Here is a 23,064-nt window from a genome sequence, read left to right on the forward strand (position 1 = left end):
GCCATGGTGCCTGGGCTGCTCCCAGCAGGGCTTGCAGCCTCTCAGCCACCTGCTGGGAGCAGCCCAGGCTCCCAGCTGGCAGCAGCTACCCAGAGCCAGGGCCAGCTGCAGCAGGGAGGCTGCAAACAGTTGCTGCCTCCCTGCCCCAGCCCTGGCACATGCCTAGGAAAATGGCCTTGCGTGCCATGCTTGGCACATGTGCCAGGGGTTGCCGACCCCTGGCTTAAGAGCTCTGCAGACACAAGTTACAAAAGACGCTACACTTTGTAACATCTTTATCTGATACCTCATGCAACAAGGGGTCAGATTTTCATCCAATCAGCCATTTTTGAAGCCGTTTGCAGCTGTGTACTTGTGTTTGGTGACAGCTATAAACTGTTTTTTTTGTGGCCAGATCAGGCAAAAATTGTCATTTCTGTCTGCACTCATAGTACTCCAGATTAGCAACACTCTCAGTTAAATAGCCTGATTATCCTAGAGAATAGTCAGACCCAAACTGGCAGCTGGTTCAGGTACTGGTAGTATTGTGGCCATGCCAGCAGGGAACTCAGCATGGGCTGAATTACCCTGATTTTTCAATGGGTTTTGGCAGCCTCCCCTGAGCTACATGTTGTCACGGCTAGACTGTTACCAGGATAAAAGCTACCTAGTTTAAAGACGACTTGGGTATGTTTGTGCTAAAGTGCAACATAAATGCATGAAGATAAACATGCGCATAAATTTTTACAAGTCTGGGAACTTCATATCTTTTTCACTGTGATTAAAAACAGACTTCAGATTCATCCTGGGTCTGATTATTCCCCTGGGTTTAGACTCCCATCAAAATAGGGGCATGGGAGAGACGGCGTTCGCACACAGGGTTTGAATGGCAATTAGCTCTGATTGTGGGGGGAGAGGGAGTATTATCTTGGTCCTTCAAAGGTACAATACTTCTAAATGTGCAATTTAGATAGTCACACACAGAAGACACAAACCGTCTCAGCTCCCTAGTTCACAGGCTGCAGTCTTGAATAGAAGCTGTTCTGCCAGGGAATCTGACTTGATATACAAGCCTGTGGGGATTGTGAAGGAAGGAATTTTGGCCCCTACACCCCAGCCACCTCATTTGCAGGATGGCCCAATCCCCACTCAAACGTAGGGAATATGATTGCCTGTTGTCCCGCCTGCCTGTGAAGAGAGGAAGGCAATGCATTCTTCATTTTTCTCCTTTACATCTTGAATGATAAACCATAAACAATGAATGACTAAAATTGGTCTACATAACTACTCTCTTTATACTGAGCTTGATGACCTGACTGATTTTAAGTCTGTGCCAAATATCTGTGCTCTCATAGCGTCACTCTTAATCTTTCTGAAAGGAGGTGCTATACTGGGTGTACACTCAACTAGTATCTTGAAAGACCAGGGTCCTAAAAACAGACATTAAGTTTCTCCAGAGACAAAACCTTTTCCCCTGGGAACATACAGATGTACAAGCCCATTGTCCCACTTTACTTGTAAAGTATCTGAGATAACACTTTTTCCTCTGACAATCTCTGCTAATAGTTACTTGCCATTTATTCTAGGGCCAAGTTGCCATGTAAAGGGCTATGCCACTCCCAGGTTTTGAGACTGATCCATCAGAACCACCTCAAGTGTCTGTTTTCAGTAGTTGTATTTGGTAGCTGTGTTGATCTGAGATAAAAAGAAATGCAAAACTCTAGAGCTCTTGGTTCAGAGATGATACCTTTTATTAGACCAGCTAAGAAATTGCAAAAAAAATATTCTTTTGCGATTTCTTAGTTGGTCTAATAAAAGGTATCATCTCTGAACCAAGAGCTCTAGAGTTTTTGCATTCCTGTTTTCAGTAGGGTATTCTTATAAAACCTGGTTTCTTGACTACAGGATTGGCTACTTTCTAAAATATTTTGTCTGCCAAGTCTAATCTCCATGACAAAACCCACTACACAATGGCAATCCCTTACTATAAAAGCCTCAGGATGGGGACATGGCAGGTCAAGATTAAGATGCAGTGGGAGGGTGAAATTTAGAAGCTCAGACACCTCAATCCAACATTATCAGCCGTCTGAAAAAGAACACACTACATTTTTGTACTGCCTAGAAAAAATAGCTAAAACAAACTAGAAGTTAAAACAAGAAACACAAACAGCTTTTCCACCAACAATTATTTCTTGAGGGTGAGATTCACTGTCAGGTTGCTTCTGAAAAGTCAGGTGTCTAATGTATCTGTCAGTTAATTGGAACATTGAAAGACGGTGGAAAAAAGATGGAAGTAAGCACTGCTGAAGGTAGCTGGTTTTTTGGATGTTATATTATTACTGGCAAATCATTTACAAACTACGGGCAATTTCTTCTGTATAGAACATAAGCTAATGTTGGTTCAAATTGTGAAAGTCTTTACATTAAAAAATAAAAGGTTTGTTTTAAAGCTTTGGACCGTAATTTGTAGACCTATGCACATGTTTTAGTTCATAGAATACTGCTAAGCCTGTGAATGAATCTTTGCATTAGAAAAAATCATTGCTGTTTCCCCATAAAAATGTACATGTTTTCTTTTCCTTTGAAGCTCATGAATATATCAACACATGATCACTGTAGATGGATCACTCAAGCATGCAAGGCTGTTTAAAGAATCAGGGCATTAGTTAAATGAATAGTTACCAAATTTTATATATATTTTTTTTCAAACTGAGTTGGAAATATCCAGCATTGTTTTAATGTTTCTGGAAAATTCAACACAACTTCTAATAATCGTGGTTTGAGTTTTAACCACATACTTTATTTTTGGAATGAGGGAATTAATATCGCTGGAAGAGAATGTTTTTGTGTCAAAAAGAATTGCCCTTTGCTATTTTCAGTACTGCTCAACATGAAATTATTTCTGCTGATATAAGAGCCTCTGAAAACAGAAATTTCTACTCAGCATGTAATTATATTAAAGGGATAGGGAACTTAAAATTTGGTTTTATCATAAGTTCTACTGTTGAGTGGAAAAATCTTTGTGAGTAACATATAATTATTGTTCATGATAAACCAGACTTAATTGTATTATGTTTTGGAAATATTTTCATTGACTTTAAAACATCTATTTCATCCTTCACTGTTCAAATAAATGGTGAGAAGCTCCTCAAAAACTGTTAACATACAATACTCTCATGTCTTTAGAAAGGTTTGCCTTTTGTATTTAATAATATAAAATGCATGTTTATTACAACTGGAGAAAGCAATTATATAAAAAAGAAGTGTTCTTCTTAAACTCTCTTTTTTATAGAATGGTGTCTTATCCATACTGCAGTAGTTTGTATGTTTTTTCTAATAAATAGCAAAACTCTCACTAACTTTAACCATTCATGACTGGGTCCATGTGTATAAAGGATATTAACTTTTATTAATTTCAGTTCTATGGAGTTCTCTTTAAGGGTTTAGGATTTTCAAACATTAAATTGGTAGGCAGTTCATAAATTCCACTTGCAGACCTTTCATCTTGGTTATTAGCAAAATCACCCTATTCTCAATTCCTACACATTATGGTTAAAGAAATTAGGGGTATCATATAAATGTCTCTCTGAAGGAATTAAAAAATGGATGCCATATGTATTCAATAACAAATGTTTGATTAATAGCTCTGACTCCTACTGTCAGTTATCTTCTGTAATCCATTATAAAAGCATATTAGGAAGCACACTGTCTCTAAGCATTTCTGTATATTTGCTTCTGTACAGACAATTAAATGCTAATTCATATAGCAACTTGGAGTAATTAGTCTTAGCATTTCACTTGTCATCTATATTTCTATAGGCTCATCAAGGAAATGAACAGGCAACCTGGTCAAAGCCAAATTAAAAGAAAGTTATGCATACATTTGGCGAGAAAATTTTCCAGTGTGACCTTAAAGCAAAGGTACCACAAGTACACATGTTCACATACAGCCAGTACAATTGCAAGAAGAATGGAACACATTGCTAGACAAAAGATGAGAGGAAACATTATTGGAACTGATGGGTGAAGTATATGTATAATGCTCCCCAAGACAGAGTCAGAATTTCCTAGTGAAAGCCTCTCACCCAATCCCAATTATGAAAGCACAATGTTTAGAGGTATAAAGATCAGCCCCAATAGGATTTTTTTAAAGATCTGGGCAGTTAGACTACAATAACGGGAATCTGGTTATAAAATGTGTTATAGGATTTGTGGCATGCTGTGTGGGGGTTGTGGATATTGTCTCAAATATACTGTACTAAAATTGTGAAGAAATAAGTAGCTCAGGATTTGATCTAATTCATCTCAAATGGAGACTACAGTTGAGAAGTGTACACCTATTTAAAAAGGGGCAAAATGTGGTTAGCAGACACAGTGGATGTGCTAATACTTGACTTGATTTTATTACAGCTATAACTGAAATAAATTCTATTTTATTCTATTCTGTACTGGTTCTTATGCTACACTATTGCCTTAAATGTCGGGAAACACATTCAATGAATTTAGTTGGTGGAAATTGCCTTTACAAATATGGTTCAGGCAAAGCCAATGAGTTGTAAACCATTGGTGTGCAGTGGGTATATTAGATTATGCTGAAAGATGTAAGAGGCAGGCAAGCCTCCAAATGAAGCATTCTGACACCTTTAAAATGGGAAATGATGGTTTATGATCAGTTTCCAGTTTGAAACTGAACCCAAAGAAAATGTGCATTGTTTATAATTGGTGTGGGTGGAGGGGTGGGGATCGCTGAGGGGCGGAGGGGCAATTTCTACTGACAAAAAGGTAAATTGGAGCTGTGCTGTACCAGCCAACTCCCCAGGCACTCAGATGTGTAGACTTCTCTTCTCCTATTATACAAGATTAATTTGTAGGTTTGCCAATACTGGAAAACCATCGCATAGCTTGGGTGAGAGAGGGAAACCATTTAGGGGCCAGCAAAGTGAGATTTAGCTGTTTTGGAGTTGAAAATGGCTTGCTCCTATTTTAGCCTACCCATTTTTCAAAACCCTCTTCAGAATGGACACGGATGCCAGTGGTTACAAGTCAGGGACATTATTACCACAAAAACAAAAAGAACTTGAGATGGTGGTGGCTTTTTACTTTAGTTTAAGTTCATCTTGGAAGAAATTATTGTATCGCTTGAAAGGAACTCTGGAGTGGTAAATCTATAGAAGGTGGTCACCACTGTTTGTACTGGAGATAATCTGTTAGCAAAGCAGACCATTCACCCCTGCAACAACCCTTGAGGAATCCTAAGAGACAACTTGCAAGGGGTTAGACAGATTGCAGTGCCATGATTTCACAGCCATATGCTGACATGGGCACAAGCACGATAATAAGGGTATCTTAATTTGCTGGCTTTTTTAGTAGACGAATCACAAACATTGCCCTTAATAGAGCAATGAAAAGGCTGCATAAAGCATGAGTGTGCTTTGAAAGATATGTGTTTCCTCTCTTCCCTTAATTTGCAGGAATGCAAATTCTCTTGATACAGGGGTGTAGGTTGTAGCCGTGCTGGTCTAAGGACATAGGCAGGCAAGGTTCTTTGGGTGAATCTATGTTTTATTAGACCAACTTAAATAGTTAAGCTGGTCTAATAAAAAGGTATCAGATTCACCCAAAGAACCTTATCTGCCTAATTCTCTTGGTAAACTGTAACCTCTGTGACTGGCTGTGGGATAGTTATGTAGAAAGCAGGGGAATAACTTGTTGAAGCAGCCAGGTGAGACAGCCATCTTGCAAGAAACACTTGAGCTACTTTCTAAAGTATGACAGCTGCAACGGAGGGAACCACTGACCCAAACTCAGAGCATTAACAAGTTTCATTGAAGCGGGCAGAATCGAGTTGCTGAGTGAAAGTGTAAGAGGCTTGGTAGTGTGTGGTGGAGATGCATGTCAGCAACCTGAAGAAGATAGAGGAGGAAGCAAAAAAGTCAGGCAGAGAATAAGAGAGAAGCAATTGTAGTACAGCCTGAGAGGAGGATGAAGGTGAGCTTTTTGGGCAGTATGGGATGCAAAGGAACTACGGCAAGTTTGATTCCTTTTGTGTCCTGGGGCACGGCACGCATTCTTTTGCAAGTATATGGAACTGCATCCAAAAAATACACAACTCCACCATCAGTTTTTCCTCCTTGTGGAAACACCCATCCCACAGGTTCCCAAATATTGACTGACTGGATCAAAAGAGGTAATTTCACAAACACTTATAAGCAGTTCTAGATTTCAAACTCCTGAGGACAGTGACCCATCTCGCCTGTTAACAAGCACGCTGACAAGACAGTACCTGAAGAACCACAGGACAGTCCTACAGAAAGGAAGCAAGAAAGACATGGTCCTAAACTTTTTTAAAAGCAGGAAGGTCCCAAAGGTCATGCTGTGATGAGGACCAGAGGCAGCTGTGTGCTACTTCCCTGTATCTTTCTTGCAGTTTTCCAAACCTCTTTACACTTCTCCTTTTAGTGCCAGTGTTGTCACCTCCCTTTTTATAAGAAATCATGTGAGAAACTGGGGGCGGGGGGGCTGAAATAGCAGAGCACCGCCTAAAATGACAGCGGGATGTCAGCCAAGGAGAAAGGCCCTGAGACCCACCCCCCCTGCTCTCTCCATGTTGGGTAAAACCAGCTGCAGCTTTTGCCAGGTTGCCCCAGACATGGCCTTGGCTTCCCCGCGGCCTCTGATGCAGCTGCCTAGACTTATTTCTGCAGGCTTAGGAGCTGTGGAAGGCGGCTGGCCAATCCAGCCCCAGGCGCCACCACTTCGGCCCGCAGAACCGATACTACTGGTGCCCTATCCGCGTGCCGAAGCAGCGAGAGCCAGCTCCGTGTCCCTGGGCGGGCGGGCACGCCGTCCGGCACCGAGGCCCTCGACAGCTCCCCTCTGCCCCGCAGCACCGGGTCGCACGGGCAGTGCCTGCCCCGCGCTCCAACTCCATGCAAAAGAACAGCCAGTCACTGAACGCGCTCACTGAACGATTTGCATACGCGGTTGTCATGGCAGCCACCACCCCCCCCCCAGTCGCTCTCCCTTCCTATTGGCTGTTCCCGCGCCGGCCGCTTCGGGCCCCTTGGCCGTGTCTCCCCGCCCTGGCCCTTTCCCGCTGCCCCCGGAAGTAGTTGTGGGGGTGCCTCGGAAGTAGTTCGGGCAGAGTCCGGCCCAGAGCGAGGCCCTGTTGGTGCCGCTGTTGGGAGTTGCTGTTGGTAGCGGCGGCGGCACTCGGAGCCCGGCCCGGCCCCGCGGCCAGGCCCGGGCTCATGGCGGAGGTGAGTGCCGGGAGGGCCCCGTGCGCAGGCTCGCAGTCTCCTGGGGCCGGGGCTCCCCCTGTGCCCCCCACCCGTGAGGCGCCGGCGGCCGCAGCCCGCGCAGGGCGACGGGAGCGGAGCCGGCCAGGGCGGTTGGCGGGAGGCGACGGGCGAGAGCAGAAGCCCCGGTCTGGGGAGCGTTTGCTGCCGGCTCAGCTCGAGCCGGGAGCCTGGAGGGGCAGGAGCGGGCCCCCTCGCCCTGTCTGCGCACACGGAGGCCGGGAGGGTCCTGGTGTCCCGCCCTCCCCTTGATGCTGTCCCGGAGGTTCCCCAGACCCGCTTGGCGGCGGGTGCCCTGGGGCTGAAGGGTCCTGGGGGAGTGGTGCTGCAGGTCCCCCCGCGGCTGCGGTGCTCGCACGGCTTGTCCGCAGGTGGCAGTGACCAGGGAGCGCCTGTGAGGCGCCTGAGTGATTAGTCACAGTGCAACATCGTGCTTAGCGGTGGGGAAGGAGGTAGGACGAGTCAGGCTTGGCATCAGCCTGGCCTCTGTGGTGCTCTGTGCTGCTGACCAGCTCTTTTTGGGCGACTTTTTTTATTCCTTTTTATTTTTTCCCTAGCAACTTCTTTTTGAATGTGCTCTTCAAATGCTTTCTTATTCTGCTGGACAGGCTTCAGGAGAAGTGATGTCTATTGACTGGGTCAAGCTGTAGGTCCTTTTTGGTTGGTCTCTTGTGTCACACTGGGCTTCAGGCAGGAACTGGCCCCCTTTCTTCCCAGTTGCATAGTGGCAGAGAGTGCATGCTGACAGACCAAACTGGGTATGACCAGGGTTTTTTCCTTCCCCACTGTTTCTCTCTCACTTGCAGCCTCTAGCATTAAGGTCTAGGGCAGGGGTTCTCAACCTTTTTTGTACCAGGACCCATTTGTAAACATTGATGGCTAGTCCCAACCCAGTGCTTGTCACTCCTGATCCACTGCCCCCAGACCCCAGTTCCTCATTGTGTGGGGCAGGGGGGCCCAAGCAGCCCCTTGCAGGCTGGAGCTCTGCCAGCTTGCAAGGGAAAAGCCACGGTTTCCCATGTTTTTCTCCTTTAAAGGCGAATCCATTATTGATCCATTTTTAAAGTTTCTTCTTGACCCTTTCATATATTCTTGTGACCCACTTTTGTGTCCTGACCCATGGGCTGAGAAATGCTGGGCTAGGAAGTTCTGATTCAGAGGCTGCACCCCTGACTCCCATGCTCAGTAGCTACTGATGACTGTTTCCTCCAAGAGTTTATCCTCTCTCTTTTTTAGTCTGGCTAAGCTGTCAACTTGCGCAACATCTCATGGCAGTGAATTCCACGCTTCAATGGCATGCTGTATGAAACAGAGCTTCCTTTTGTTCATTTGAAACTTATTACCTACTCGTTTCATTTTGTGACCCTCCTAGTTCTTGTCTTGTGAGAGGGTGAGTAATAAATCTCTCTACTTTCTCTTTGCCATTTAGTATTTTGGTAAACCCTGATGTCCTCCCTCAAGCATCTCTCTTCTAAACTTAATAGGCCTAGTCTGTTTAATGTCTTCTCTTATGGAAACCCCACCTGACTGCTAATCATGTGTATTGTCTTTCTTTGGATCTTCTCTGGTTCTTGTGCCCTTTTTGAGGTGTGGAGACCAAAACTGGGTACAGTATTCAAGGTGTGGATGCATTGTGAATTTATGAAAGAGAAAGCATGCACTTTTTTCCTGAATAGTTGTCGATTTCAAGCTGCTTTGATATTGGCAGTTTCTTTACACTAATATTCTTCTGGATGCAATTTAGTAGCTGAGCAGTCTAGTTTCTAGAAGGGGAAAAGCTATATGGGTTTTTGTATGGTTCCGTGGTGCATTAAAATGTTTTGCTATTAAGATGTATAGGTTCAGTTCCAGAAAGTGCCCAATATCAGTACTGAAGTTAGCTAGAAGTGGAGTCCCATATACATATTCCTCAGTTTCCACTGCACTGAAAACACTCTTTTCTCTCTCCTTTTTTAAAAAGGAAATGCATGTTATATTGGTAGCAATTACCCATCAAACTCTAAATTCAGTCCCTTTCTCATTTGCCTTTCATTTGATTATTGCCCCCTGATTAACATGTGCTTCTGTGTCAAAAATGTGTTGGAAGTGCTTATTAAAACAGTATTCCAGTAACCATATTCATATGTTTAATTTTTCCTTCCATGATTTTGCTTTCTTTCCAGTTCAGCGTCTTAATTTAAATTTTGACCATTCTTTGTATCCACCAAAGACTGTAATCTTTTCTATGCAGCCTCTTCAAGTGTAGTAATTCTATAATGTGTTGAAAAAATCCTAGATTCTGATAATATGGAAAATAGTTCTAAAAAAGATGTGCATAGATTCCAAACTTATTGTTTAAATATTGCATAGCAATGTATGTATCTCTCACTCATGTAACAAACCATGGTAGTGTTATAAAGGGGAGAATTTATTTTATAAATGTTGTTTAGCTTTGTACACAAAATGGTCATTTTTGTTGTTTTGAACTGCTGCTGTTTTATGGGACTTCTCCACAAATGGTCTTCAAGACTGTGAATTTCAGCTTAGCTTGGTGGAAAGAAATGTTAGGTCAGTTCTACCTGGAAATCAATCGTATAAAAGAAATGTGGATAAAATACACTGGCTGTGAGTAGCAAGGCTAATTAACCAAATAAAAGTTAGAATGATTCTGTTGGGTAGTAGCTGTGCCTAGAGATGACCTTTACTAAGTTAAGACTAAAACTAAGTTCAGAGCTCAGTGAAAATAGATGTTAGTTCTTAAGTGGCAGATGCATTGGACAAAGAGCAAATTCTCAACATTTTCTCAAAAATGATTTGTGCGTGTGTAGTTATGTCTAAAAGTATTTTCAATAACCAGATTCTATTCTAGTCCATTTGTTAAGCAGCCTTTAAATAGCTCTAGCCTGTTTTACCTTACATTCAGTTATGTGCAAATAGGTGCTCTGCTATTCATTCTTGTTTGCCACTTTGCAGTCATTGATACAAACTCTAGAACTAGGTTCAGACAAGATTAGCTTGCTAATAATACTTGACCAGAAAAAAAATGTTTAAAATCTATTTTTCTTGTAAACGTGCTTAACTTTACACGGCTTAGTTCTAGTGAAATCAATGAAGCGACTCAAGTTTAAAGTTCAACTGTGCACACACGCACAAGTGTACACGCATGTACAGGATTTTGGACATTGGATAGGTAAACTTCTTGTCTACCTGAACTGATGCGATAAATTCTTAACTGTTCTGTGGACTGTTGTCAATTTTCATTTAGCAAGCTGTGGATAGTATTCCCTACTAAGTCTAACATTCTGGAAATTATGAGGCTAGTAATTGTGAAAAACATGGTCTTTTACTATATAATACACTGTACTTTTATTTAGCACTCTCTAAGATTTTATAGTGACTCAGTTATTTTGAGTGCACTGACATCCACATTCTAAGTTTGATCCAGAACTCATTGAAATCAGTGTGTCTTTATTGACCTCAGTGGGCATTGGATTGTATCCTGTAGGTGTTTTAAACAGTACCATTTTTAGCATAGGTCATGGATGAAGTTCACTCCTGGCTGACTAACTTTATACCGTACTGCTTACATCCCTCATAAGACCCTCATTTAGGGTTGATGTGGGGATTAAATTAAGTATAGCAGTGGTGATCAATCTTTTAGTGTGGTGGACCAGGCCCCTCCAGTAGGAGGAGGTAGCTCCCAGTGTGGAGGTCAAAGGGAGAGGGAAGGAAGGGAGCGGGGAATGGGGAGAGAAAGAGAGCTTACATCTGGTAAACAACACTTTCCTAGAGGAAGAGGGAGAGAATAAGCAGTATCTGCAGTAGGGGAAGGGAGAAAGCACAGAGGGTGGGCTGAGGATGGGACCAGAGGCACAGTATAGGGCAGAGAAGGGGACTCCTGGGACTGAACTACTTGCTGCTCATCCCCTGTGCCATGGGCTTGATCTAGTCTCTTTGGGACGGCCATAGGTTAAGCACTGCTTGCGTGTAGGCCTTGGGTAGGCACTCTGGCACATGGGAAAATCTGTCAGTCTGAGCTGTGACTAGGAAGTCTCAGTTAAGGAACAGGGGTGTAGGTTGTAGCCATGTTGGTCTAAGGGCATAGGCAGACAAGATTCTTTGGGTGAATCTGATATCTTTTATTAGACCAACTTAAATAGTTGGAAAAAAAATTCTTAGCTAGCTTTTGGGTTTAAAAAGCCTTAAAAAAGGGTTTTTAAACCTGAAAGCTTGCTAAGAATTTTTTTTCCATCTATTTAAGTTGGTCTAATAAAAGATATCAGATTCACCCAAAGAACCTTGTCAGTTAAGAAACTGCATTAATTCACTTAGGTACTGAAACTCTCATCTTATTCAATTTAAATAATGAAATTGAATGAAGACCATTATGTTGGGGTTTTTTGGAGGTTCTTTTTTGTTTTGTTTTGTTTTTTCGGTGTCCCTGCTCAAACAGAGTTAAAACTATGGTAAGATTTGCAGGAAGATTAGGACAGCATTTGCACTTCAAACAAACAAACAAAATAAAACAACCTTTGTTAAAATTTACTAAATTCATGAATTAGCACTCTGTTATATTTTGGTAAACTTTTTTGGCAAGCTTAAATTGAGAATACTCAATATCATCTCTAATCCAGGAGTGCCGGGTTTATTTGGCAGAGGGCTGAATTCCATTTTAAATTATAGTTCATGGAGTGTGGGGTATAAGCATAAAACTTGGTATTCTCTTTAATCCATGCCAATCTTCCACTGTCACTAGGAGCCTTACGAGGCGCTTGAGGGAAGAATTTGGTCTTTATCTAGAAACTTAAGTATTATTATCCTTATTTTGTTCTACCATAGTTAATGGGAAAACATACTCCCCTTTAAGGCTACCATTAGTTTTGTTTTTTGATCTTCTTTCTCTCAATCTTCCCATTTCCTTCCCTGAAGCATCTCCCAGTTCTTACTTTGCTGTAAGTTTTTCCATTTGGTATGAGAAAATAAGCAGCTCTAAAATAGTTAATGACACAGAAGGGTCATCATTGGATTTAAGAGCTGAGACCCCAATGAGATTAATAGGGTGCAGGGGAGTTTACATTTAGTCACTGTTTGCAGCTGTCTACAGACTTGGGCAACTGTCATTGCAGTGCTTTAGCTCAGTTCATATTTGCAAGCTTTTTTTTTTGGCAACCATTAGGGCTAAAAGTTTATTTAAAGAGAGAGAGGAGGCTAAGATTCTATGTAGCCTGAACATGGGAAACAAATGAGTTAAGTGCAGTATATACAGCCCCTGGGCCATGGTTTGACAGTCCTCCTTTAATTGGTTAGTTGAGAAGCTCTTGGTGATATTGTTAAAAGGGGCAAATATCTTGAATGCACATATGTAAAACTTATGCCACGCACCTCTGATTTAGTTTGTCTACAAGGTGCAGATCTACCCTGCCTTCTGCTTGGAGAATTTCAGCAGTCAACCCTATTGCTTCAAATTACTGGCAGGCTTCAGCAGAAGTACACTTGACCTGTTTAATGTAAATACGTAGAAAATTATAACAAATGCATAAACACACTAACATGGGCTGTATTTTGGCAGTGATTATTCATAAGTCAAATTAGATTCTTCTAACATTAACTCTTATTTCAGTATTTCAGGACTTCAGTTAAAATTGAAGGAGTCAGAAACCACTTAACTGGTGCCCCTACCAAGGAAACTGTAAGATTCTAATAACAGTAAAAAAATTACTATTAGTAGTAAGACTGATCATCTTGACATTGAAAACTGAGGCTTAAAATCATGTTCCTTTAAACTACCTGGAGAGAGTGGTTACTGATTATCTGCTTAAATACAGTTTTTTTTCAAAATCTGACTGGAAAGCCTTAAGTTCATTCTAAAAGTATGACTTGATATCTCAGTTGTACATTTCTTAAAGTATTTTAAAAGGTTTTATCTTGTGTATGGCTAAATAGCACCTTCACTCTTTAGCGTATGTTTTGGTGAAATCTTTTCCCCAAAACTATGGTCAGAAATAGCATAATTACTCTGGTTGTGGAGCAGTTGCAGTGCAGTAGCTGTGAACTCTTCCACTATATAAATATTTTAAGGGGATTTATTTTTTTTCTCTCCTTTTTTAAAAAGACTCTTTTCCTGTAGTAATCTGTGTCCAAGTCTTTCTTTATCTACTTGGATCAGTGATGCGTTCACTAGAATACTGTTTTGCCTGCCTTTGCACTTCATTATCTCCATCTGGGTGGCAAAAAGCATAACTACTTAAGAGGCAATTTTAAACCTGCATGCTGTGTTGCCATCTAAGTTTAAAGCCCCAGCTACTAGAATCACACAAATACCCTAAAACCTTGAGTTTTCATTTTAAAAAGTTTCTATTCCTCATGGCTGCAGATGAATGCTTGAAAATACAAGCAAAATGGATTTAAACTGTAGGATTTTTAAAAAAGCTATAGACCTTATGTAGCTTCCACTCATGATGTTAGTCTTGCATGTTTGGTGTTGAAAATACTGTGCCTGCATACTGAGAACACAGTGATGCTCCCATATTGTGTCCAGTGGCTGCCTTTCTCCCTTGGACTTAACACCTATTATCATCAAAGCTTATTTGATCACTACTCAAGTTATTTTTGAATCTGCAGATACGATTTAGCGGTGGGAGAAGAGAACTGGTACTTAATTGCTTTTCCCATGTGTTATTGACTTTGTGGCATTGCTTGTATAAGGTTCCATTGATTTATCATGCATGTAAAATGGGGGTGGTATTTCAAGGCGTTTCTGTCTTACTAACAGTTTTCTTAAAGGACTGACTTTGAATTTTGATCAGATTTTGGTTTAAAAAAAAAAAAAAAAAAGGTAAAGGTCTGAAAGTTGCAGTTATTTCCCCTTCCTCTTGCCCCAGTAGTGGCAGTGTGCTATCTTATGTAGGGATATCTGGTGTAATTTTTTGTGTGGAAGTCATGTTAGACTCCCTTTATTTTTGAACAGTGAGAAAAGTAAAAATATGGTGGAACCTTGATTTATATTTAACTTTCCTTTTCCTTTAAGCCATATTTTAAACCAAACAAGAAATATTCTGCATTTGTTGGATGTAATCTTTATTTTTAAGGTTGTGTTCAGTTATATAAATCTTTTTATGCATTCCATTTTTTTTTTTTCTTGTGAATATATTTGACTTCAAGTGACATTTATATTCAGGAAAATATGTGCTTTAGAACTAGGCAGACAAGGTACTTTAGGACTACTTGCCTGAAATACCTATACCCATAAAAATACTGTGGGGTAGTTGGCATATCTGTAAAATTGTGAGTTTTTTGGACTGCTTTTTAAATTCAAGAAGGATTTGGTCATCCCACTTTTAGTCCTAAGAGAAGACCTTTTTTTCCTTTGCTCCTTCCCTTTGGCTTTTCTTTGTAGTGATATTGGTACTGGCAAAACTAAGATGCTACTGCAGTCATTCGTGCAGTGGATGACGGTTAGTGTAAACCACTGATCCATTACTGTGTTCTGGCTCAATAGTGAAAAGTTGCTGTAATTTCCTGCCTCTCTTTCATGGAGAAAATAGACCTTCTATCCTGGCATGCTGGTAGCTTGAATATTATAGTTTGCAACGGCTGTTTTTTAATCCTGTCTTTGGAGCTGGAACTCTAAAATTGTTACCTATATTGATAAATTTGCTGATTGCTGTGGTTGTGGTCAACAAAATGCTACATCATTCCACAGTCTTATTTTTCTTATCTCATGTGATCTTACAGCTACAAATATTATTTCAAGTAAATTGGCCTTAAATTAACCTTTTCAAGTATTCTTATACGGCATTGCTTCATTTTAGTACTGTTATGGGATGGAATGGGAGTTCTAGAAGAAATCTTGAATGTTAGATTTGACAGGGCTTGTTATGTTTTTAGGATAACAGTGAAATATTTGCCTCACATGGAGACATTGAAGTAGTATATTTAAAAGGAACACTCCCACTATTCTTCAGAGAAATAAAAACTCTGGTTTTATGTATAAACTGTTTCAAATGAAGAAAGAATGATCTACTGTCTGCTATATTTCAGTCTGATACAAGTGTATCTTATGCTGAGCTTTCTTGAAATGACGGCAATAGCTCTTTATTTAGTTGCATAGCAGAGCAAAACAGAGCTGACTATGCAGCAGTTGTCCTTCAGACATGTCTAAATTTTTCAGTCTATTTATGAATATCAACAAACACTTTGTGCATACTTCTGCCATGTGTTGAATGCTTCTATTTTCCTTTAATTTAGCTTAAAACTAGTAATGGAATTCCTGAGGTTTTGAAAGGAATAGTTCTTGGCAAGCCCTGAGTTTTGAAACCAAAGGCAAACTAAGATACCAAGCAAACACAGGGAGGACTGCTACTTCAGGGAAGTATGTTAATATTTTACTGACATTTTTGGAGACAATCTGTTATATTTATTAAAAATACATTACTTGTGAATGAGTCTTTAAAAAAAAAAATTTTCCAAAATCTAAATATAAGCATTGTTTAAAAATATTGAAAATCCTCTTGAGTTTTATTTGGTATCACGCGGTGTTTGACCTTTTCAACCAAATAGAAAAACTCAAAAAGGAATGAAGCTTTAATATGTGATAGACTATTTAAAATTCAAATATTGCTTTGGGCATGTTGTTTTATTATATTTTTTAAGCTTACATAAAATATGCTCCTGCTCTAAAATTGTACAAAAAATGTAACTGGGAAACCAGTTGTACAGTTCACTTAACACACAGAACAGTTCAGTCATCAAGTGTTGCAGCTGTAGAGTCTAGAGCTTCATTTGATTGAAAATTGTGAAAGTATAGAGCCCAGGAACCACCTGCCCCACTCTTACCACTTCATGAACTAGCTGTCCTAGTCCTAGAAAAGTAGGTCTCAAAAGGACCTCCCAGAGGTCATATGATCCAATCCCTGCCTGAAGCAGGATCTTTCTTATCCAAACTGTCCCATACAAGTCTTTGTCTAACCTGTTCCTAAAATTACACAGTCAACCTTGTTGTACAACCACAAGGTGTATTGTCCAAAAACATTAAGAACACCCTAACCTACCACAGGTAAAGCAGAGGTTATGAGGGTGGACTTGTTGTCTTGTTATTAGTGCAACAGTTAAAATGCACTTGAGGCCTATTTCTTTCAAGGCCTTCCAAGGCCTGTTTTTTTTCAAGCTGTCTTCATGGCTTCCTTTCCAAGCCCTTTATCACTTTTGTTGTCTGCCTCTGGACCCATTGATTTCTCTGGGCCTTTTTTTTTTAACTGTGAAACCCAAAACTGCACACACTACTCTAGGTGAGACCTGATCAGTGCTGAATAAAGAGGCACTGTCTTATCCCAGGTCTTGTATCTAATGCTACTGTTGAAACTGGATACACCTTTTTTGCACCTGCGTCATACTGCAGGCATGCATTGAGTCTAGGATCCTCCAAGACTCTTAGATCGTTCTTCATAGTGCTGCCATCCAGCCAGTTGTCCCCCAATTTACATTTGCATTCTTGATTTTTTTTTTTTTTTCTTCCCAAGGTGTAGCACCTTGCATTTTTCATTATTGAACTTGTTCCTGCTGGCTCTAGCCCAGCTTTTTGATCTATCAGGATTGTTCTGAATTTTGTTCCTGTCCTCCCTTGTGTTTGCATTTCTTCCCATCTCTCATTGAGCTGTTATTCCCTTCAGGGTCTGTGCAGTTGCTGACTGTGCCTATCTTCTTTGATCCTCTGTTCCCCAAATGCTAGGATATCTATGGATCGTAGACACTCTACTCTCATTTTGTAAGTGCATTCTGTCACAAAGCTTGCACCTACCGTCTTGGCTTGTATTTCCTTTTATATTTCTTGTCATCTTAAACTTAATATGATCAAAGCTGGAGACATCTACCATAAGAAACCTGACTTTTTCCTTCACTATTCTCAATCCCTGCTGATATTGATGCTGTCCTCCCTGTCATTCAGTCTTTTCTTCTCCCAGATCTAGGTACCATGCTCTTGCTTTCTCCTAAACACTTCCAAAACTATGCCTTTTCTTTTTTAACAGTTGAAACTCTCAGGTGATCTTAATCTGCCATCTTGACTACTATAAACATGCCTTCCCTGGCCTTTTAAACGTCCATATTTCCAAAGCCTATACAGATTACAGCTCTTAAGTTTATCTTCTCTCTGACTAATGCTGCAAATTCAATCTCTTTGTCATTGCTTTCAAAGCCCTGCTTCTCTTGTCTTCCTTCCTTCGTCGTCCTTGCCATTGTACACAATACCCAGACTTTTTCTTTCTGACATTAATGTTATATTTGATACCTCCCCCTGCTCCAACCCTCAATTTGTACATTAGGACTTTGTACACGCCACAAAATTGACCGTTAAAGCGGCTTAAATGCCCTTTTGCACTGCTTTAATGGTGTTGCTGTTTGCACGCTCAGCGGCGTATTCTGCTTTAAATTACTTTGTAACGTAGTATGATAAAACACCTCTGAGGTATTTTAGTTTGCTACCTAACAAAGTGCAACAGGGCGCTGGAAGCCAATGTGCTTGGGGCTTGGTGGGCTTCCAGCACCCGGTGTACCCTCCCTGCTGTCTTCTACCACCAGCACACCTGTGCAGGCATGCAGCCTCGACCTGAAGAAAAAAAAAAAAAAAAGCAATGAGGAGACTGACTTCTTCTTCCTCCTTCCTCCTCCTTGATCATGTGGTTGGCCCTTCTCTGCACTCTTTCAAGCTTGTCCACATCCTTGAAGTGTGGTGCCCAGAACTGGACACAATACTCCAGCTGTGGCCTCACCAACGCTGAATAGAGGGGGAGGAGCATCTCTCTGGATCTTTTGGTGACACATCTGCTGGTGCACGCTAGAGTTCTGTTTGCTCTGTTGGTAACTTTGTCACATTGGTGGCTCATATTCATCCTCTGGTCCACTGATATCCCTAGGTCCCTTTTGTGTGCAGTTCCAGCCAGTGGACTACCACCCATTGTATAGATACGGTGAGGGTTCTTCCTACCCAGATGAAGGACCCGGCATTTGTCCCTGTTGAACCTCATATGGTTTTGTTCAGCCTGTAGGACCAGCCTGTCCAGGTCTTCCTGAATTCTTGACCTGTTCTCTGATGTGCCCGCTTGTCCCCACAGCTTAGTATCATCTGCAAACTTAATCATTGCACTTTTCACTCCCTCATCCAGGTCATTAATAAAGATGTTAAAGAGCACTGACCCCTGGGGTGCATCACTGGAGATGGCCTTCCAGGATGAGGTCACCCCATCAATTACGATTCGTTGGGATCAGCTGCTGAGCCAGTTCCCAACCCACCTCACTGTAGCCTGGTCTAGACCAGTACTCTCCAACTTAACAGAGGATTTCATGGGAAACTGTAACAGTTTAGTTCGGTTTAGTTCTCCCTAAATTGAAACAGTGGGTTTTTAAAAACCCACTGTTTCAATTTAGGGAGAACTAAACCAAATTAACTCCCCGTGGCATGTACAAGCACCCCTTCAGACTGGGGACTGTCTGTTGCTTAGTTGGAATAGCGCCTGTCACAATGGTGTTGCAATCTCAGTTTGAGAACTTTTTAAAACTTCCTGTAACTTAAATAATATGCATCTATGCCTCTGTACAATGAGCAGACCATACTTAGATTATCTTTGAAGTTTTTTGTTTTTTTTTACAAAAATGCAAATATTAATCCTTTTAAGTCAACCCAATATGATTTTTGCCCTACTGGTGTTCAAGGATCTCATTGTCTGTCTCTGTTTTTACCAGTGGTGCTCAAATGGAATGATGTAAGAAAGACGCTTCCAGAGGTGATGCAGGCAGATGGTCACTGCCCCATGTTCCTTGTGCAGAGCCAGACGGGGAAGAAGCAGCTGCAGCTGGAGCCCATGCTCTTTCCACAGCCCTTATGGGGCCAACCCCACATGCTCTTTTCTCCTGAAAACAGGCATGTTGGGCCAGTGGGGCTGTCCTATGTCCATCTGTTTCGTGGATGAGCAGTGGGGTTGGACAGGTTGTACTACCAGCTGCATTCCTAGGCACTGTCCAGCTGGAGAAGCCAGACTACTAGAGTGGCCCTGTTAACCCCCCAGCCAAAGTTAAGGCTGTCCTTACCCCTACTCCTCCCCAGTCCTGGGGCATGTGGGAGCTTTGTCCAGGGCACAAAACTCATTTCTTACACCTTTGCTTCTTCCCTCTCTGGGTTTATTAGATAACCCTAATACAGGCAGAAGTGCATGACAGCACTCGTTTTGCTAGGGAGCACGCTGGTTGAGAAACACTGAGATAAATTGAGGCAGTACAGTACTGGTCCTCAACTGGGAATGCTGCCAAATTAAAAAAAAATGGTTTCAGAGGAGTGCCTTGACTCAACTTTTTTTTGAGAACCACTGGCTTATAGAGTACCTGTGGATTGGTTACTTGCCTACTTTAAGCTGCCATGGTAAAGTGCACATGCCTGGTATAGAGACCTCATGGGTGTCTATTCCAAATCTAAGATTTCCCCTTCCCTAGTTAAAAGCATTCAAACCTGAGGAAAGAATGTTTGTGTATAGCATGGTAATGTGTCACTACGGATTTGGGGTTTTGTGGGAGGGGAAGAAGGCTTTTTATAGCTATATGTAATTTGGGGTTACATACAGTGATTGGCAACATGTGCATGGCCTCTTTGAAATGCTGCTTTCACCAGAGTATATACCCAGTGTTTATAAACAATACAGGTTGTCATTGGCAATCTATTTTGCTGTATAAAATTATCCAGTTTTGTAGTTAAAGCTAATACTAAATCGCTCATCTTTAAACTGGTTTTAGGGCGCAACTGAATTAGTGTGGGTATTTTTTTTTTAAATTGGAAAGACCTGGTGGCTCTTCTTTCTATGTTTCAGTGTTGCCAACTCTCCTGTTTTCTTTCTTGTTGATGTCTTCCACACCAGGAGGTTCTTGAAACTCTAGAACCTAGAGCATTCATGCTACCAGGTGGCTTGTAACTCACTTAATTTGCAGGAGGTTGCCGAAGTAAGGACAGGTCTCTCAGCTGTTGGTTGCAGCTTGTACTTCAAAGGGACCCACCTCTCCATTCAGCTGCAGCAGCTCATCAGTGGTCCTGTACAGCTGATTAGAGAAAGGCACCTTTGAAGTAAAGGGTGCAGCAGACAGCTGGCCCACCTCATCTGGTCCTGTACAGCTGCTTTCTGTGGCTGTTCGTGACCCCTGACTAGTTTGCAAACCCTTATCTCTGCAGAGGACTGAGGAACCTAACCATACAAAAAAATCCAGGCTCTACTATATTTCATGCTGCTTAAAGCCAAGTGCTCTTGTTGACAAACCATTTGCAAATCTTAGGGAGGCTGCTCTGATGCACTGTAATTACAGCACATCAGAGCTGACTTGATTCATTGAGTCGGCTGGAGCATGGTAATTACTGCACTCCAGCAGACTCCAGGTTCATGTGTAATGGTGTACCCACACTAAAATAGCGCCACCATTTTTCAACCTAGGGATGGTGATACCTGTGATGCTTTGGGAGTGGGGGGTGCTTTAATTAGAGCAGCTCTGAGCTGCTCTAATTAAAGCGCTTCCCCCTCCACTCGCAGAGCATGTGTATAAATGCCATTAGTGCTTTAAAGAGTAGGTTCCTAGTGTTCCTCAGTGTTCTGCAGTAAAGCTTGAGAATCCAAGCAGCTGCTTTCTGTGCTGCTTGGCTGTATTCCTGGCCACGTGCATGCGTGCAGCCGCAGACACATCTGGGCCCCCTGTGTCCTGCTTCCCCCCTCCTGCAAGAGGAAACCTGCTGGTTCCCGAGGGAAGCTAGGCATCCAGGAGCCCTGGCCCCACAGGGGAGAGGGAACCCAGGTGTCCAGGGCCCTGGCCAAAAGGCATAATTATTGATAGGCATTATCGGCTACAATGGCCAATAAAAGTCGAAAGCTGATAATGTCATTTCCCTTTTATTGGTGCCAATCCTAAGCAACTGATATATTGGTGCACCTCTAAAAGAGATGTGTAGGCATGGATAGCCTGAGAAAATATGATTTTTGTACTGCTTTCTAGGACCTTGTCATTCTGAGTGGCTTTGGCTTGTCTTCATTTGCCATCTGATTCTGAAGTTGGTATGGAACCCTTTTTGCAGTTGGACCTAGATGCAGAAGTTATTTAGGTGCCTAACTATTGATTCCAGGAATTGTGGGACCAGGGATTGAAGCATAGACATATAGCAGGGATGGCAAACTCTCTTGTCCTGGACTAGATCCAGACTATGGGAGCTCCTTCCAAGCTGGATCTATAGGGCTAGCAGCAGCTGCAGCAGTTCTAGGGGTGGGGGCTGTATCTGTGCAGCCATCACTTGCCTGCTGCTGTACAGCCCTGTTGCCAATGGCTGTGTCCATTAGAGCCCAGAGACCCCAAATTCTGTGGCAAGCCCTGCCTCATTACATCCCTGTCTTGAACTTCCGGTATGTTTGACACCCCTGACATATGGGATTGGGTAAAAATGAAGATAATACACAGACTTGAAATAAACTGAAGTTTGTTTTAATTCAGCAGATAGATCAAGTGGTGCATTTGGACTGACTCCTGCCCTCCCCCCCCCCATGATTTCAAGTAATATTTTTGCTATGCTTTTGAGAGTAGAAAATATATATACTCACATACCACACATCTCTTCCCCTCCTCCCAGCCCTTCAAAATTGTGGTGTGTATCTGAAGTAGGGAAGCTGATATATATTTTTTTAAATTAATTATTATTATTATTATTTTTTTTTTTTTTTGCTGAAATAGAAGCAGGGGTGTTATAGAAGCAAGCAGATGCTATGACTCATAGCTGTCATCCATGGCTGCCATTTCTCCGTGGTCTTGAAAACAGAAAGGTTAGAGCCTAGTTTTAATCCTCTCACAGCCTGAGCACTTTGAACTGGCTAAGAGCAAGTGAGCAGATGCATACAATCTGCAGCATCTTGATGAGGCTTGTGGTGTGTAAACAACACTATTATTTACAGGAACTTTATATAAAAAACTAGTAAAGAAGTCAGAACTCATGGTAGAGGTGATATCTTTTATTAGACCAACTAGATTTTTGCAAAAAAAATTCTTTAACTGCAAGCTTTCAGGCACAAGCACCCTTCATCAGGCATAGGAGAAATATGAAACACGATAACCAGAAGGAAATATGACTACATCCTGCTTGCCACCAAACAACTTTGAAGTAAACAAACTATTCCAATTTTTCTCTGGGCCTAATCTGCATATATAATGAACTGTTCCAAACAGGAGACTTTATCATACCTTCAACTCTTCTATGAAATATAAACTTTCATTTCTACCCAGGAGAACTTTTACAATCTTTTCTCCTATGCCTGAAGAAGGGTGCTTGTGCCTGAAAGCTTGCAATTAAAGATTTTTTTTTCCCCAAAAATCTAGTTGGTCCTGGGACAGTGGGACAGGGGTTTACCAGAAGGCAGGTAGACGAGGTCACAGCCAGATATCTATCCTGTTGCCTGGGTGTCAAGCTAAGGGTCAGGAACAAGGTCACAGTCAGGGCAGCAGTTGGCCAAGGTTGAGGAGACCAAGACCATAAAACGTAACAATGTTGTTGCTGGGACAGAGCTTTACAGGAAGTGAGGGGATTTTATAGCCCTCCCATCAGGAGCTGGAGGGTCACCCAGGTCACTTGGTGTTTAAGGCATGTGGTATGTGAGAGAAGTGTCCTCCATTGAGACCTTCATAGGAGGGCCCAGGATGAGATGGGGTTGCTGTTGGACCTGCTGCCAGCTGGTGCTGCCACCTAGGCTTCTGCCTTCTGATGTGGGGTCTTGACCAAGGTACCACCCAGTTCTGTATCACACCT

The 23,064-nt window shown here is 41.9% G+C and overlaps 1 protein-coding gene across 9 annotated transcripts in view; it reads left to right on the forward strand.

Annotated features, from left to right (window-relative positions):
• Positions 1–7,103: 7,103 nt before the first annotated feature.
• The window catches only part of FRS2 (fibroblast growth factor receptor substrate 2), a 103,389-nt gene continuing 87,428 nt past the window's right edge, over positions 7,104–23,064 (forward strand). For 7 of the 9 annotated variants that reach the window (XM_019493468.2, XM_019493473.2, XM_019493475.2 and 4 more), the window contains exons 1-2: positions 7,104–7,238; positions 8,514–8,667. The gene's annotated coding sequence lies outside the window, so the exon portion shown is untranslated. The remainder of the gene's footprint in view (positions 7,239–8,513; positions 8,668–23,064) is intronic. The other 2 variants (XM_019493498.2, XM_019493508.2) reach the window with 1 other exon arrangement.

Source organism: Alligator mississippiensis, chromosome 4 (genome assembly GCF_030867095.1).
Source record: "Alligator mississippiensis isolate rAllMis1 chromosome 4, rAllMis1, whole genome shotgun sequence".
NCBI classification, from domain to species: domain Eukaryota; kingdom Metazoa; phylum Chordata; order Crocodylia; family Alligatoridae; genus Alligator; species Alligator mississippiensis.